We start from the raw sequence: 18,583 nt of genomic DNA, 5'->3' as shown, positions 1-18,583 counted from the left end.
AATAGCTGGAAATTAAGAGAATGGTAAAACTAACTCTCACAAGCCACCCTTTAGCACCATCCCTGTAAATGTTTGTGTATGTGTTTGCGCGTGTTTGTGCCGAGTGTATATGTGAATGCACGTATGTGTTGTGCATGTGATGGCAAGTGTGTGTGGAAGGCAGAGGCAGGGGTGTTTAAAGGGTTGCTTACAGTGTCTTGCCCTAACCATAGATGGCTTAAGGTGGTTTCACTGAAATTCTAGAAAGTCTGTGTGTGAACATGCAAAGGCATTTCGTGCATGTAAAAAGAGTATTGTCCTCATCCATCAGGCATGCCATACTCTTGGTCCCACCCACCCTCCACCCGAACACATAACAGGTGACTGGTGGGGCTGCTGCATTGTCTATGCATATGTCTTTCATGCACTACACAGTTGCTCCGATCTGTCACTGGTGAAGTCTCTGAAAGCCCAAGGCTGCTGTGGTTATACCATGGTGAGTTCCTTATCTTACCCTCTACCAGGTTTGGTCTTCTTCCCTGCCTGTCTGACGTGAACATTCTCCTCCCTCTTTTCTCCCTTTCTGTAGTTCCATGGTCATGGTTCAGACAAATTTACCCTATTCTTATGGCTTCGGTGTCTTTCTTCCCACCATTTTCCCCCAGATGCTAAGCCATTTCTTCCCCTTGGCTCAGATGTGTCAGGACGTATGCATTAGCAGTGATGCACTGGGTTTTGTTTGTTTGTTTGTTTTGAGACGGAGTCTTGCTCTGTTGCCAGGCTGGAGTGCAGTGGCACGATCTCAGCTCACTGCAACCTCTGCCTCCTGGGTTCAAGCAATTCTCCTGCCCCAGCCTCCCAAGTAGCTGGGTCTACAGGCACACGCCACCATGCCCAGCTAATTTTTGTATTTTTGGTAGAGACGGGGTTTCACCACGTTGGCCAGGGTGGTCTTGATCTCTTCCCCTTGTGATCTGCCCGCCTCGGCCTCCCAAAGTGCTGGGATTACAGGAGTGAACCACCGTGCCTGGGCTGCAGTGGTGTTTTTGAAATTTCTTTTGTGTTATGTCCCATGAAACAGCAGAAGCTGTTTACGAATCCTGTGGAATCACCTTTCCCCTTATGGTTCCTGCTACCTGGTGATGACCAACCCGAGTTCTAATTAGACTTGTCCCTACCACAGGGTTTTGTGATTGCTGTTTGCTTTATTTTTAATTATAAAGCTAGTACATCAACTTCTAAAAAATTCAGAAATCACAAAAAAGCATAAATGAGAAAAAAAAAAAATTAACATCCTAGCTTGCCCCCTCGTAGAGGGAATCAGTGTTAATGCATTAGCAATTTCTTCCCTATGCATTTTAATGCAGTTGCAGTTATCCAGTATACTAAATTCTTAAAATTCCTGCTTTGTTTGTTTAATGTGGAAAACACTGGTGCATGAAAACACATCAGAAATTGAACTGGAGATCAAACAATGAATTGGGAACATATTTAACACAAATACAGACAAATGGGTTAAATGTCCTAAATTAGAAGGAACTCATAAAAAGTGCTGTTTTAAGCATCATTTTCGCATTGCACACGCTTGGATTATCCTGAACATTCTTATTTAATGGCATCTATAGTCTCCAGCTGCTGATAAGCACATAGTAGCTGGAGTTGCTTCTGCAGGAGCTAGGATGCCTCCACAGAACAGAAGGCAGCTCCTGTTTTTGTTTATAATTGCAGTATTGGATTAGCAAAATAAAAATTCAGAATTATCACAACTATTGGATTATTATTATTATTATTATTATTATTATTTTTTTTTTTTTTTTGAGATGGATTCTCGCTCTGTCGCCCAGGCTGGAGTGCAGTGGTGCGATCTCGGCTCACTGCAAGCTCCGCCTCCTGGGTTCATGCCATTCTCCTGCCTCAGCCTCCTGAGTAGCTGGGATTACAGTCACCCGCCACCACGCCTGGCTAATTTTTTTGTATTTTTTGTAGAGACGGGGTTTCACCATGTTAGCCAGGATGGTCTCGATCTCCTGACCTCATGATCCACCCGCCTTGGCCTCCCAAAGTGCTGGGATTACAGGCGTGAGCCACCGCGCCCGGCCAACACCTATTGGATTCTTGAAGACACCATCACACTTTGGGTCGGCAACTCCTCTAGGGTAGGAGATGCCAAGAACAGCTTGAGAACATAAAGGCCTGAGCACGCTCTGCAGATTCCTACTTTGCAGTCTTTTCAAAAGCTTTTTACCTTTTCTTTTGTGTTTTTCTTTGGAGCTATTCTCGTCTTTAGAACTCTGGGTTTTTTCTTTTTCTTTTTTTTCTTTTTTGTATTTACTGACAACTTAAGTACTCACGAGAAGTTTTTTATCACTTGAAAGGGGACTTTGAAATTTTGAGTGTTTACTGTGTTGTAAGGAAGCTCAATGCCTTGTTCCTGATGCAAACTCAGTGCACCTTATCTAGCAAACATTTTGTATTTTACATCTTAAGACACCAACAGTGTGCATCATTTCAATTTTGTAGTTGGCTAATTCTCCACAAATAGTTCATTTTATGAAATACAGCATTCCGCAGTGGAAGCATAGCAGTGGTTCAGGTGGCTGCTGTCTTTCTGCGTTAATGTCTCAGATGAAACCTGGTGTTGGCTCCTCTGCCAAGCAGCCAGGTGACCACAGACAAGACTATCCACCTTTCAGAGCTTCATTTTCCTCATCCACAAAACAAGAAGATTGGATTTGAGCACCACTCAAATGCTTTCTAGCTCTTAACTCTGATTCTTTTGCTGAATGTCAAGGTAAAAAAAAAAAAAGTCCAAGACTGTGGCTTGGGGTCTTTTTACTATGAGAATGGGAACTTGGGGACAGGAATATTTTTCATAGCTTTTGAGAGTTAAAGGGAATGTTGAGGAAGGTTTTGCACAAGGGTTAGCAATATATAGCCTGTGGCGGGCCCAGCACCACTTATTTCTGGCCTTCAAGTGAACAGTTACGTTTTAGATGATGATAAAAGTACCTATATAATATCCTCCATTTTGCCTCTTTTGAACCACCTTCAACTTTTCAGTTTTAAAATTTTGCCAGCAAAGCTTAAAACTTACAATCTAAGCCTTCGTAGAAAATGTTTGCTGGCCTCTGATCTAGCACATACCCTCAGGATTCTTCTACAAATGGGAAAGCCTAGAGAGATGAGAAAATTTGCCCAATGTTACATGGTTGGGTAAGTATTCTGGAAAGCTGGGATTACATCCTTATACTCACATTCCTGGCCCAGCTATCTTAGATGACATTGAACACAGCTAAAATGACTCAACTCCTTCTTGCTGAAACAGAATGGGTAACTAAGGAACTACATCTATTTTTCAATTATAGCAAATGAATGATCAAAAGAGACAACATATTTTATTTAAGTATGGGTGACCTCTGTGGTTCAATGAGAAGAGCTCGTGTGTATACGGGACAGGGTGCAAAGCTTTGGTTTTCCAGCACGGCATGCCAGGACCTGCTGACTCCTCAGAGACTTCCATCACCCTAGAAGGAGTGGTGAGAAGGCTGGGGACCGAGTGTGTTGCAGCAAACAGAATTCTTAGTAGAGCCAGGCTGCAGGGGAAACAGACTTCCCACAGGAAGCTCGCTCCCTTCTGGGAATCATGTTCTGGTTTTAAAGTTGAATTCATTAAATAAGGAATGACTCATTCCAGGGCTAGTTCTAATTACTCATTTGCTTACAGTCTGTGTTAAGAGTGGCTGTCTTCGTGGAAGCAATTCAGTAGCAGAGCTTCCCAAATCATTCCTCCTGTTCAGGTGAGCATTTTGCTACCCCACTTAATAAAAATTAATTGCTTCAAAGGACTTGGCTAGGGTGAAAAAATAAGTCAGTCAAGTGTCCTAGGAAGTAGTCTAGTCATAGTCCTTGAGGGCTGGGATTTGAGCCAGAGGAGAGTGTTGTGTGACCAGCTGTGACAGCCAGAGTGTGGTCTGCGGAGGGGAAGACATTTTGCTTGGCACTTAGATACATAGACACTCTCACTACTTCCCTAAGAAACCACAGGAGAGGAAAGGTGAAAATATTACTAAACCTATTGTTGCTAGAAAGCAGAAGCTAGAATTTTGTGAGTTTTAGATGCATGGGGTTCTATTTTCTTGCATTTTTGTCAGTGGGTTGGTAGTGAGTGTTAAGTAGATGTTCTTTGCAATCCCCAAGCTTAAATTGAGATAGGATCTCAGAGCCTCTCCCTCCGTCTCCTCCCTTCTCTTAAGATCCAGTGCCACTTAAATAAGAGAAAGTGTTGGGCAGTGTGTGCTGGTTACCATTCTTTTAGGTGGGCTCTTTATAATAGATGTGAGGCAATGCAGGCAAGCTTCAGAGAAGAGGCTCTGGTCAGCTGGCTCAAGGCTGAGTCTTGGAAGTGTACGCTCAATGCTGTAAACAGAGGAGTGCAGTCTCCTTCCTGGTTTGGCAGATGGTGAATTGGAGGTCCTAGAGCTGTGGCTTCCAGAGCAGGGTACATACAGTGATCCACTGGGGTGGAGGAAGCAATTATTCAGACTTCTACTGATATTTTATTTTTATCACCTCTTCATAAAATTTCTGTTGTATAGGTTTTATAATGTGCATATATACAATGACAGATATACATGTATCTAATTTATAAATAAATATGCAGTTATTTGTATGCACAAACATTTTTTCCCCAAAAGAAGATTTGCAAACAGCTGCTCTAGATCTTGAAGATGAGTCTACCAAAACGAAAAGGGGCGGGGGTGATATGTTTTTGAAACTCTGAAATCTCTGTTCATGCCAAAGCCCTAGATTCCAAAATAGATGTGAGAACTGTCTGCTCTAGTTACGGTGGTGACATGCCATTTTACATGCTTTTGGTCTATCACTCCGGTAAACCAGGGTGAGTCACCCAAACACAGTCAGAGCTTTTGCCAAGCTATTGGGTAGGTGCTGTGTCACTCTCATTTAAGCATCATATGGTGACCCCTAAGTCCCCAATATACACAGGTGCTGGACTGCACTTGAGTGGACACCGAATACAATATTAATGCGGATTCTCTGGTGGCGGGAAGAGCATTGGACAGAGAATGAGAGGGCCAAGCTTTGTTCATTCATTTGTTCACTTGATTAACATTTACTTCTTATCTGGCACGTGCTGGACATTGATACGACCTAGATCTTATTTTCTCCTCTGTAACACATGATGAGATTATTTCTGAGTTTCTTCTCCACTCTGATTGTTCTTTAATTATTCTTTCTCCAGATTGCTACTGCTCTTATTTACATGGTTTTAGATCACTGGTCGTTGCTTTTGAAAGCAAAAGGTATAGCCATCTTCTTTCTTGCTTTTTATTCTATGAAAGACGGTTTTATTTTACTTTTTTAGAAAATTTTAATTTAAAGTTCCAGGATACATGTACAGAATGTGCATGTTTGTTACATAGGTAGACGTGTGCCATGGTGGTTTGCTGCACCTATCACCTTATTACCTCACCTAGGTATTAAGCCCTACATACATTAGCTATTTATCCTGACGCTTTCCCTCCCCCGACCCCCTGCTGACAGGCCCCAGTGTGTGTTGTTCCCCTCTCTGTGTCCATGTGTTCTCATTGTTCAACTCCCACTTACAAGTGAGAACATTTGGTGTGTGGTTTTCTGTTCCCGTTGTTAGTTTTCTGAAGCTAATGGCTTCCAGCTCCCACCATGTCCCTCCAAAGGACATGATCTTGTTCTTTTTTATGGCTGCATAGTATTCCATGGCATATATGTACCACTTTTTTTTTTTATCCAGTCTCTCATTGATGGGGATTTGGGTTGATTTTTTGCTATTGTGAATAGTGCCGCAATGAACACACACTTGCTTGTATCTTTATAATAGAATGATTTATATTCCTTTGGGTATATACCCAGTAATGAGATTCCTTGGACAAATGGTGCCATCTTCTTTTTAAATGTGGTAACTGAGACATGAAAAATGGGGAACAATGATATTTAAAAGCAGGGTTTAATTTTTTTCCTTTCTTTTTGTGAGTTGCAAATTTCTAGCATAAAATTGAAAATTAATAACAGCTAGCTTAAAAGGTAATATAAAATGAATGTTTCTTACTTGAAAGAGCCCTCACTTCCTTTAGAGGCATCCAACTGGGAACTTTCAAAATCCTCATATCTCCACTTCAACATTAGAAATGTGACAATGGGCAGATGCTTTGGGTGAAAGAGAAATAAACAGGGTTTTCAGAATGACTCACTTGATAATCGGAACATAGGCTGGAAATTTTGTTATGAAGGAAAGGGTTATCCATATTTAAAAAATAGAGCATCCCTTGTGATCTGTGGTCTTCTCAGTACCTGCCTAGCACCTTGGCCTAGCTGAACAAATTGGCCCCTAAATACAGGCTTGGCCCCACCCCAGCTCTAGGACCAATTGTACCCTTACTGGGGAGGGAACTGAGAAGCCCAAGCCCAGCCCTTTGGATGGGCCCTTAGTTTGCTCTCTCTGTTGCTCTGTCCTGCTCTCTGGCTCTCATGCCCACCTTCTTCCCTTTCCTGAGTCCCTGCCCTGGTCCCCGCCCCGACCCCCAGCACTCTGCTCCCCCAGGACCTTGACAGCCCTTGTCTCTGGGGCTAGACCGGGCTTCTGACTCTGACCCTGTGGCTGGGGACGTGCCCCTGCTTGCTGATTGACAGTCCGCATGGGTCATCCTTCATGTCTTATGTCCCCTGGGGCCATGTTCTCTTTCCAGAACAGGCTCTTAGTAGAGTCAGACTTGTAAATGCTTGCGTTTCCCGTCAAACTTCTCCCATTGCCTAGTGGTCATAAGATATTGAATTGTCAAATTCATCTGTAAAATCCTAACCTTTTCAGTATAACCCAAATGTATTTCCATGGCCACCCAAGCCATGTGCAGCCCCTCATCTCTGTCTACTGGATGTGCAGTTATTGCCTGAGGGGTTCTCTGCTTCCACTCCTATCCCCCTCCTCTCATCCATATTTTCCATACAGTAGCCAGGGGATTATTTTGGTAAGTGGAGCTCAGATCTAGATATGTTAAAATCTCAGCTTCTTCCTCTGGCCTATGAAGCCCTGCTTGCTTTGCCTCCTGCCCCCCCACCCCAGACTGTTTCCCGTTCTCCCTTGAATAGGCCGAGCTCATGGCAATCTCAAGGACCTTTGCAAGAGCTGTTTCCCCCACCCAGGAGGGTCTTCTCTCTGGTCTTTGTATGGCTATTTCTTTTCTTTAAGTTTTAGCTCAAATTTCAGCTTCTTGGAAGGTCTTCCCTCAGTGCCTAATTCTGAGTAATTCCTCCAATCTACCTGTTTGCTCCCTCTCATGCTATCACCCTGTTTTATTTTCTTCAGAGCACCTGACACTATCAAACACTGTCTCACTTGTTTGTCTTCCTGTTTGTTGACTGCCTTCCCTAACTAAAACACCAGCTCCAAAAGAGCAAGGACTTTACCTTGTTTCCCTCACTATTCCCAGCATTTAGGGATGTTCCGGTATAAAGTAAGAGCTAAACTAATATTTGCTGAATTAATGAACAAATGAATGAATGAATGTATGGATTCTAAATGCAACCAGGACAGCATTTATTCATATAAAAGAAAGCATACAAGTAGAATATTCTCCTAGGATTAGGGTTTGCCAGAAGTCAAGCATGCTCTCTTGTTATGTTTTTTAGTGTGAAATCAAAAGCAATACTAGACCAAGTGTGGTGGCTCATGCCTATACTCCTAGCACTTTGGGAGGCCAAGGCAGGAGTATCACTTGAGCTCAGGAGTTTGAGACCAGCCTGGGCAACACGGCAAAACTCTGTCTCTACCAAAAATAAAATTGCCAAGGGTAATGGCATGTGCCTGTAGGCCCAGCTACTCAAGAGGCTGAGGTGGAAGGATCACTTGAGCCTGGGAATTTGAGGCAACAGTAAGCCGTGATCATACCATTACACTTCAGCCTGGGCATCAGAGTGAGACTCCATCTCTTAAAAAAAATACCATAGTCATTGTAGAAAATTTGGAAAATACAAAAACACAAATAAAATTTAAAAACCACCTGATACTAAAACTGTTATAAATGTGTAGAATCCATCTATATATTACTGACAATTTTTATAATTTTAACAAAAATATACTAGAGATGCTATTTTATAATCTGCTTTTTCATTTCACAACATAACATGAATATTTCCCATTACATTAAATATTCTTCTATAATTTTATATTCAATGGACATACAATATTCTACCACATAAATATGCAAAAATATTTCTTACCATCTTTCCTCCACACATCCCACCAAACTGTATATGAGAATATCTCTCATTGTAGCCCTGCAAAAACTGGATATAACACTTTTAAAAAATATTTGATAATTTGGCCGGGTGCGGTGGCTCACGCCTGTAATCCCAGCACTTTTGGGTGGATCACCTGAAGTCAGGAGTTCGAGACCAGCTTGACTAACATGGTGAAACCCCATCTCTACTGAAAATGCAAAAATTAGCCATGCATGGTGGCGGGCGCCTGTAATCCCAGCTACTCGGGAGGCTGAGGCATGAGAATCACTTGAACCTGGGAGGTGGAGGTTGCAGTGAGCTGAAATCGCACCATTGCACTGTAGCCTGGGCAACAAGAGCGAAACTCTGTCTCAGTATGTATACATATATTTGATAATTTGAAAGACAAAACCTATGGTGGTTGGCAACTTGTTTTGCATGTAGTGACCATTTGCTCTTCTCTTTTTGAGTCATAGCTAGATGCAAGAGAGAAAGATGCCCTTGGCTAGTGTTTTGGGTGTAAGGATTGGGTTCTGCTACCTCTAGCTTCTTGATTACATGACAGCAACACAAGGAGCCCACAGTTCCAGAAGAACCTGGGTTTTTCCACAGGGAGACACAGATGCCCTGTTTCTTAATACCATCTGCAAAGCTGTTGAGAAATATGGAGAACAAAATTAAAGCTTCATTTATTTATGTAATATAATGTAATTTCCTTTACTCAGAGAAAAATGCTTTAATTGTGACTTATGTCTGGAGGGAGTGAAATAATAAAGCAGAAGTGATGGAGAAACAAATTCATCCTGTATGGGGACAAAGGAAGTAGACTCTTTCTTGAGAGTATTACACAGGAACCAAAATAGGCTGTTCTAATTGGAGTCAGTAAGTTCAGTGTTGTTATCCATTTCCCCTCCAGGAAATCTTGGGAGACTACATTGGCATCTGATAAAAGTTTACCATCAATAGATTGCCTTGATGTATCCAAGTCATGGAACATCAAGGAATTCTTAATCCCTAGGTTCAACCAAGATAAAGGAAAAACACTTTGTTTATATGAGTTATAGGTAGCCTTGGTCACTGAGATAGTTTAATTAGCCAATAATTGTGCCTCGGATAAACCTCACTGGCTACAATACTGCCACTGTGCAAAGCTGAGATAATTTAAATTATACTACAAGAGAATTCCTCATGCATGTTTCTGAAGAACGCATTATAGTTGTGAAATTCCCTGTCTGGCCTTTATGGGAGCTTTTCAGCTGGTTTCATCCATGGACAGCTATGGAAGGTTTCCCTTCATGTTACTCCCACCCCTATAGTTGGAGTAAACCACAGGTATTCAGGCCCTAGTTTTATTCATGAGGGTTTAGTGTACCATGGGCTGTTGAGTGTAAGGGTGTTTCTTATAGTAGGTAAATCAGAGAGGAGATGGACAATTATCTTACTGCACAATCTATGGGTGGCTTGTTGCATAATGATGTTCACAGTATATGGTGCTTGATCCTTAGAGGTTGGGGGTCCCTTACCTCACCATCTCCTCTACTTGTGGCTTCTTCACGTTTCCCTTCAGATTATTTTGTCCCATCTGCAGGTCGGGGAGGAGGTCTTTCTGCCTTGGAGCAATGACTTGTGAAATTAGTGATCAGCTATTCATGGTCATTGTTTTATTTTTGGGTGGGCTAGTTTTGCTGCCTAGGCTGGGGATCATTAGAAGGCCTTCAGGAATTTTGTAAGCACAGGTGGAAGGAGAAGCTCATTGATCAGTATTTCAAAATACTGTTTTTGTTCTTCATTGGTATTTGGAGAGAGACAAGGCAGAGAAGTGGAGAGAAGGAAGTCGGAATCCCAGGCATAGTGTTTTCACAGAGTAAAGTGATCCTGACCTCCCCTCCGTGATCCTGACCTCCATGCCGACGGCTCAGTCCCATCCTACTGCTCTGTGCTTTCGGCTGCTTATTGGACACCTCCACCTGGAGGGCACATAACAGCTCACATTTAACGCATCAAGCTTAATATGTTTACAACTCCACTCATGACTTCTTTTTTCTCCAAAACCCAGTCTCAAACCTGCTCCTGCTGACTTGGTTGATGACATCACTATGTACACAGCTGTCCCAGCAAGAGGCCTGGAAGCCACCCTTGCCTTGTTACCCTTCCCCACACTCCACGTCTACTGAGACACCAGAGTCCTATGAATTCTATCTCAGAAGAAGTCCTAACCACCTGTTCCCTGCTATCTCCTCTTCTTCTCTTTCTTGGAACATTGCAACATCTTTCTTATTGATCTCCCTGTAGCCCATCCCCTGAACTCCTGCTACAGTCTTTGCTGGAAGTAGTTTCTAGAACCTGGCCATTGACTGCATGGAGAGTCCAATCCCATACAGTGGGGCCAGTGGTTCCTCACACACTGGCCTCCACCCTCCTCTCCAGCCTTAGTTCCCTGCAAGGCCTTTTGTCCCGCCTGGACCCTCTTATCCTTCTCTCTCAGACAAAGCTTCTCCTTCCAGCACCACCTGTCTGTGCCAATTCCTTCCTTCTCATGCTGGTTCCCTTGCTCTGGCTGTTCTTTTTTCTTTTCCTTGCTGCACCAGGTAAATTGATACTGATTTCTCAAGTGGCTCCTCCTCTATGACATATTTCTTGGCTCTTGACATGACATGGCATTAATAGTTTTCTCCTCTGTTTATTTCTTCCTCAGGGTACTTAAAACACCTCTTTCTAACTGTCAGTTTAAATATCCAGCCTAAGTGGTGCCCTGCCCTTGGGGACTGCTCAATAAGGGACAGATGACTGAAGGGAGAGGACTCAATCTAGCTGACTCTTCTGGTCCTGACCTGAAGCCCTAAGATTAAATATAAGTCCTGTGTTGTAGAGTAAAACACAAAATCCAGAGTTCTAATTTGCTTCCACTGAGAACTCATAATAAGTGCTGTGCATATTTATAATGCATCAGGCTTTTTATATCATTTAAAAAGAACAAATGGGCCAGGCATGATGGCTCATGCCTGTAATCCTTAGTGCTTTTGGAGGCTGAGGTGGGAAGATCCCTGAGGCTAGGAGTTCAAGACCAGCATGAGAAACCTAGTGAGATGCCGTCTCTATAAAAAAATGTAAAAAATTTATCCAAATTTGATGGCGTGTACTTACAGTCCTAGCTGCTTGGCAGGCTGAGGCAGGAGGATCACTTTGAAGCCCAGGAGGTCGAGGCTGCAGTGAGCTATGGATGGGCCACTGAACTCCAGCCTGGGTGACAGAGCAAGACCCTGTCTCAAAAAAAAGAAAAGAAAACACCAAGTGACTTTTTTGTATTTTTGTTCTAATTTTATTTTAAAGTGCATTTAAATGTTATCCTATTGGAGCAGAATATGATAATTTTAGACACTTTGTGCATAAATCTTAGTCAATTTCTTGGAGGGGGTGAGGAACTGTATGCATTCTTTGTAACATAGGAGCAGTGACTTTTTTTTTTCCCCAGGTTTTTTTTTTTTTTTTTTTTTTTTTTTTTTAGTATTTATTGATCATTCTTGGGTGTTTCTCGCAGAGGGGGATTTGGCAGGGTCATAGGACAATAGTGGAGGGAAGGTCAGCAGATAAACAAGTGAACAAGGGTCTCTGGTTTTCCTAGGCAGAGGACCCTGCAGCCTTCCGCAGTGTTTGTGTCCCTGGGTACTTGAGATTAGGGAGTGGTGATGACTCTTAAGGAGTATGCTGCCTTCAAGCATCTGTTTAACAAAGCACATCTTGCACCGCCCTTAATCCATTTAACCCTGAGTGGACACAGCACATGTTTCAGAGAGCACGGGGTTGGGGGTAAGGTTATAGATTAACAGCATCCCAAGGCAGAAGAATTTTTCTTAGTACAGAACAAAATGGAGTCTCCCATGTCTACTTCTTTCTACACAGACACAGCAACAATCTGATTTCTCTATCTTTTCCCCACATTTCCCCCTTTTCTATTTGACAAAACCGCCATCGTCATCATGGCCCGTTCTCAATGAGCTGTTGGGTACACCTCCCAGACGGGGTGGCGGCCGGGCAGAGGGGCTCCTCACTTCCCAGAAGTGGCGGCCGGGCAGAGGCGCCCCCCCTCACCTCCCGGAGGGGGCGGCTGGCAGGGCGGGGGCTGCCCCCCACCTCCCTCCCGGACGGGGCGGCTGCCGGGCGGAGACGCTCCTCACTTCCCAGATGGGGCGGCTGCCCAGCGGAGGGGCTCCTAACTTCTCAGACGGGGTCGCGGCCGGGCAGAGGCGCTCCTCACATCCCAGACGGGGCAGCGGGGCAGAGGCGCTCCCCACATCTCAGACGATGGGCGGCTGGGCAGAGACGCTCCTCACTTCCTAGAAGGGATGGCGGCCGGGAAGAGGTGCTCCTCACTTCCCAGACTGGGCAGCCAGGCAGAGGGGCTCCTGACATCCCAGACGATGGGCAGCCAGGCAGAGACGCTCCTCACTTCCCAGACGGGGTGGTGGCTCGGCAGAGGCTGCAATCTCGGCACTTTGGGAGGCCAAGGCAGGCGGCTGGGAGGTGGAGGTTGTAGCGAGCCGAGATCACGCCACTGCACTCCATCCTGGGCAACATTGAGCACTGCGTGAACGAGACTCCGTCTGCAATCCCGGAACCTCGGGAGGCCAAGGCTGGCGGATCACTCGCGGTTAGGAGCTGGAGACCAGCCCGGCCAACACAGCGAAACCCCGTCTCCACCAAAAAAAACCGAAAACCAGTCAGGCGTGGCGGCGCACGCCTGCAGTCCCAGGCACTCGGCAGGCTGAGGCAGGAGAATCAGGCAGGGAGGTTGCAGTGAGCCGAGATGGCGGCAGTACAGTCCAGCTTCCGCTCGGCATCAGAGGGAGACCGTGGAGAGAGAGGGAGAGGGAGACCCTGGGGAGACGGAGACGTAGGGAGAGGGGGAGGGGGAGGGAGAGGGAGAGCAGGAGCAGTGACTTAACAAGAGCAACTATCTTGAGTCACAATCATGCTTGTTGGCTTTCCTTACCTAAGTTAACTGCTTTGAATGATGTGCTCTTTTCCGTTTATAAATAAGTTGGAGAGTCAGGAAAATACAAGGAAGTAAGTCATGATAAGGAGGTCTTAGAGCTACTGAGAACAGTGGTGTTGAAGAATGCCCAGCTGTGCTGCTTGAACTATACTTTGTCTGCAACTGTATTCTCCAGAGGATTTTTATTGACCTTTCCCCAGACTCTACAAGGTGATGCTGGGCCCCAGAGAGCAGTGATCTCAGCTTACAGGCAGGAAACATTCAGTCTGATAGGGGAAATCATAAGAGGAACAGTGTCTAATATGCCAAAGCATCTTATGCATTTCCAGGGTTTTGTTCATGTAAGTTATCATAATTTGACACTCATGACCATTTCTTTGAATTGGATAGAACAGATACTGTTGTCTCACTTTCCAAACAAGGAAATTAAATTATACAAATGGTTGATTACCTGGCCATATGGTCCTTTCTCTCAGTCTCTCAGTGATGTTGGGAACAGCTTCCCTTTCTTTTTACTGTATACCCAAGAATATACCCCTCCTATCATAAATATATTATTAAAATTATTGTTTATATATTTTATTAATACAATCTTTAAAAAGTCCTCTGAAGTATATGTTAGTCCCAAGGACTCTTTATAATGGATACTTAATGTCTAACCTGATTACAAAGAACATTTAATGAATGTAATAATAATTTATTATCTTTCCACTTGGAGCTAGCAGTTAGCTAAAATTTCAGTGAATCTCTCAAACTATTTTAACTAATGGCTGACTCCACTATACTTATCAAGTCTCTTGGTTACTAATGTAGATAAATTGCATGATATTGATGATGATATAATTATAGTTAGTATTTATTAAATGCCTATTCCATGTCAGGAACCCAGTCATGTAAACACCCAGTATCCTCACCATTTCGCAGATAGAAAATTGCATTCAGCAGGCTTCTGTAGGTTTCCCAAGGTAATAGGCATGGCGGGGTTAACTCCTCACAACCAGCAATACTGCTACTATTGGGGAGGAGTAACTCCTAATAGTATGTTAAGACCTATGATTGACAGAAGGAAGAGAATCCAGGCTATTTAAAATCCTCACGGTCTTCCTCTTGAGCAGTTAAAAGAGACCAAAAAAAAAAAAAATGACCATGTATTGAAAAAAAATCGCTAACATTTATTGAGTAAATTGCCGTGCAAGGCACTGATCTGAGAATGCCATGTGTACTAACTTGATTAATCCTCACAACCACGCTTGGAGGTACACACTGCTTTTACATCTGTAAAATGAAAGCTTTTGTTACAGATGTGGAAACTGAGGTTCAGAGATGATAAACGATGCAGCCAGGATTGGAACCCAAGGACTGCTCCAAAGTCTGTGCTTTAAATCTTGCCTTCTACAATTGCTTAATAAGTTCTGGTTCATAGGAACCAGCTCTATGTTAGGCACTTGATATGTATCTCTCATTTCCTTGTCATAACAACCATAAGAGGAGTTGTTGTCTCCATTTTACAGTCAAGGCACCAGGGCTCCAAGATGTCCAGTAACTTCTAGCCACTCACAAAGTAGAGGCAACTTTGTCGCCTTTCCCGGGATCTGTGTCCGGTGGTTTGTGCAGGAGCAGCCATGGAATTCAGGCCCATGAACAGTTCTTATCACTGAGTGCCATTCTTCTTCTTTGGTTTCAGGCTGACTTAGCAAGCAGTGTTTCTGACATCTCATTATGGAAAATCGATTCTCCTCTTCACACATCTTCTGCTTTCTTTGGCCTCTTGTCACTGCCCAGACATGCATTCCCAATTCTCAGACAAACAAATGAATTGAAACAGGAACAGTATTCAAGGGCATCCAAATGTTGTGCTACTGATACTGTTCAGTTGAGCACCGTGGCCTGAACCAGAACAATGCTCACTGTGCAGGATCCTGCAGAATCTTTGGCTTGGTTCCATATTCCCACCTCTCTCTTCTTGTTCCTCTTGAAAGGTAGACACCCCTGTGGGCAGAGTCAGACAAGGTAGAGAGAAATGGCTGAGGCAATATAGAATGCTTGTCTTGCTAGCTTGTCTTTCTCCATGAAAGGAGAAGATCCATAAAAAGCAGGAGTAGAGGAATCTACTTACGATCTCTGAAAAGTAGCGTAAAGAGTGAGAGCAGGTTTAAGAGAGGGAAAAGTGAAAAACATGTGAAATGCTAAATATTATGACTGGCTATAGTTAAAATAATAATAATACTTTTGTTTGTTTGTTTATAGTAAAATAATAATAATACTTTTGTTTTTTGAGACAGAGTCTCACTCTGTCTCCCAGGCTAGAGTGCGGCGGTGAGATCTCGGCTTGCTGCAACCTCCGCCTCCCGGGTTTATGTGATTCTCCTGCCTCAGCCTCCCGAGTACCTGGGATTACAGCTGCCCGCCACCATGCCTGGCTAATTTTTTTGTATTTTTAATAGAGATGGGGTTTCACCATGTTGGCCAGGCTTGTTTTGAACTCCTGATCTCAAGTGATCTGCCGGCCTCGGCCTCCCAAAGATAATAATACTTTTAAAATGAAAGGTAGGAAGGAGGCATTTGAAACAATGGTGAGAAGTTAAGCTTGAGAATTATGGAGAATAACTATCCTGGTAGAAAAAAACAGAAATAAAATATGGTGATAGTTTTGTTTCAGGTTTTTTACTTGTTTTCTCTTTTGTTTTTGGAAGGTCTGTTTGTTTCAAGTGAGCTGTCAGGTCATATGTTGTTTTAACATGATGATAAACATAAAGATTTATCTATATTCCCTTCAGACAGGCCAAAGGGAGATTTCCTCAGTATTGAGCCATGGCCTACTGCCATGCAAATAAGCCCCCGTTAATCTATGAAGTTCATCACGTGTTACTGCAAAGTAGTGATTTATTGTGAACAGTGATTTTCAGATTTGTTCTTCAGTGTCCTAAAGATTTTTAGTAGTTCTTCAAGAACCATTGTTGGTGACTAGTGAGGGAGGTGTAGTAGATACTAGTCCTGGGCCCCACCTTTGCGTCAGTCTATCTGTTTTATACCTGGGGATTCTGCTCAGAATTATATCATCAGGGGGAATTGCAAAGGGTTGAAGATTTTGAGAACTTTTAGGGATATTTTCCTTTCAAGCTTCAGGGTTGAAAATTAACTAACTCCTGTGAGAGTAGGAACTCCTGTGCCACACTGGAGGCTGCTCACCCAGGAGAGGGGAGTGGGGGGCCCATTGAGGTCCCTGGAAATGGCCTGCCCCACCTCAGCCGCAGTGCATGGCTGGCAACACCCTTTTTCCCTTCTGGGATTTACTGTCTGGTCTTACATTTATCCTGTGTGCAGTTTTACATAGTCGATGCCACACCATTTATATAAAGATGCTTTTTTCAGTTAGTAGTGTATTGCAAGCATTTTCTCACATCATTAAATTCTTCTAAACATGAATTTTAATGTCTGTGCAATATTTCATCACATGTATTTAACCATTTTCCCACTGGAAATATAGGTTGACTTAAAAAATATTTTTGGCTATAATAAATGATACTCTGATGAACATCTTTGTCTTAAGATTTTTGTCAGCATTTCTGATTATTTTCTCAGGGTTAATTCTTAAAAGTGGAATTTCTGGTTCAAAGAATACAACAGCTATAAAACTCCATGTATTTTGCTAATTTTCTTTGCAGAAATGCTAAATCAATTTTATATTGATGCATAACAACATGGAATTTCAATTCCTGCTCTGAATAAACCTTTGTTTCATAGAGGATTATTAGAAAATCATCTTTTGGTGACAGATATTTAAAGTAGAAGAATGTATGCAGGCGTGTTGAAATTGTGTGAGGAAAATTTTTTCTTCTCATCCTTTTCATGAAAAGTCAGAATGTAGTGGTTGCGTGGCACCTGCATTTAAAACACTAACTTTAGTCAGCCGATATTAATTGGAAGCCTAGGTTCAAATCATGGCTTTGCCACTTACTAACTTCGTGATTGTGGTCAGGTCAGTTACTCTCTCTAAGTTGTTGTTTCCTTATCTGTAAAGTGAAGAAAATATTAGCATTGTTATGAGATGGAGATAAGCCATGTGAGGAATCCAGCACTTTGAAAAGAGCTGAGCTTACCATGACAGCAACCATATGTAGCTACTGAACACTTGAAATGGGGCTGGTTCGAATTGAGATGTGCTATACATGTGCAGTGTGCAACACACACTAATTCCAAAGGCTTAGTCCCAAGAAAGAATGCAAACTCTTTATTAATAAAAGAGTTGGTTAATTATTAATAAATTTTGATATCATTACCTGTTGAGATACTATTTGAATATCTCGATTTCAAATAAAACACATTATTAAAATTAATTGTAATACATTTATTTTGCTTTTTAAATGCTTTTTTTCCCTCTTTGAAGTGGCTTGTGTTATAATCTTACTGGACAGTACTGCTGTAGAATATAATAAAGGCTGGAGGAGCAATTTTTAGAAGAAAAAGTGGGTTATTTCTCTATTATGGAATTATCCAGTTGTCATCTTATCTTTTGGGGACATTTGATTCTTAGGAAATGGTGAGGCATTTGGACAGGGTCCTCTGTTTTGGTCCGGAAGGTTTAGAAAGGCTAGAGTAGGGATGATGCATAATCTTTCATTGTTTGTTAGAGGGGTGAGTGGAGAGTTTAAAAATAGCGTCCCCTCCCTCCTCCCCTCCCAATGCTGATCCCTCTTGAGTTATTTCTGTTGGCCGCATTAGGAACCTGACATTTGATTCATTCAGTGGGTCCTGCCTACGTCCTTTAAAACAGAATGGACTGTTAGGGAAAGGCTGCCCTGGGCCATGACAGGCCGAGGAGACCAAGGGGATTGGAATAACCAGTATGGCAAAATGCTTGGTCAAGATCCAGACTCGACGGAGCCTCCAATTGCACATGGTGAACCACTGCAACAGTAATGTGTTTGTTCGTCTGCTGAGACTCGGCTCCAAGGTCACAGCTCGTAACACTGGTATGTGTGGTGCCCTGGGCTGTCATCCTGTTCCTGAAGTGTATGGGCTTCCAGCTTCCTGCTCACTGCTGGTGGAGAGAGGCCCAGGGTGAATTTGGTGTCAGAGGTTTTTGATAAGGATGAAAAGAGAGAGAGGAAGGGAGAAAAGCAGAGACGAGTGGGAAGGAGGGTGAGCAAGCCAGTGCAAAGGGGAAACAGGAAGGTGTGTTCCAAATGATATAAAGTTGTCATAAATACAAATTACACCCTAGTCAGCAGTGAGTCAGGAGGGAGAGGGAGGCAGTGGTGGTGTGTACCTCCAGATTGTTCCATAACGTGAGAAGATTAGAGAGAAGGCAGAATGGATGATCACAACACGCTCCCCCTC

At 43.1% G+C, this 18,583-nt stretch overlaps 1 protein-coding gene, 1 long non-coding RNA gene and 1 pseudogene across 5 annotated transcripts in view; 1 reads left to right on the top strand and 2 right to left on the bottom strand.

Moving 5' to 3' along the window:
* The window catches only part of FRMD3 (FERM domain containing 3), a 294,544-nt gene that overhangs the window by 252,340 nt on the left and 23,621 nt on the right, over positions 1-18,583 (top strand). The gene's annotated exons all lie outside the window — the stretch shown is intronic.
* LOC134756876 (uncharacterized) lies at positions 3,721-8,898 on the bottom strand. Its single transcript, XR_010130248.1, has 3 exons — positions 8,791-8,898; positions 6,083-6,180; positions 3,721-4,494 (listed from the first exon to the last, which is right to left on the bottom strand). It is a non-coding gene; the product is annotated as an uncharacterized lncRNA (long non-coding RNA).
* On the bottom strand, positions 9,323-9,403 carry LOC115935940 (uncharacterized; annotated as a pseudogene).

Source organism: Gorilla gorilla, chromosome 13 (genome assembly GCF_029281585.2).
Source record: "Gorilla gorilla gorilla isolate KB3781 chromosome 13, NHGRI_mGorGor1-v2.1_pri, whole genome shotgun sequence".
Lineage (NCBI taxonomy): Eukaryota > Metazoa > Chordata > Mammalia > Primates > Hominidae > Gorilla > Gorilla gorilla.
Note: the sequence above shows the minus strand (reverse complement) of the source record. Positions and strands in the feature narration are given on the sequence as shown.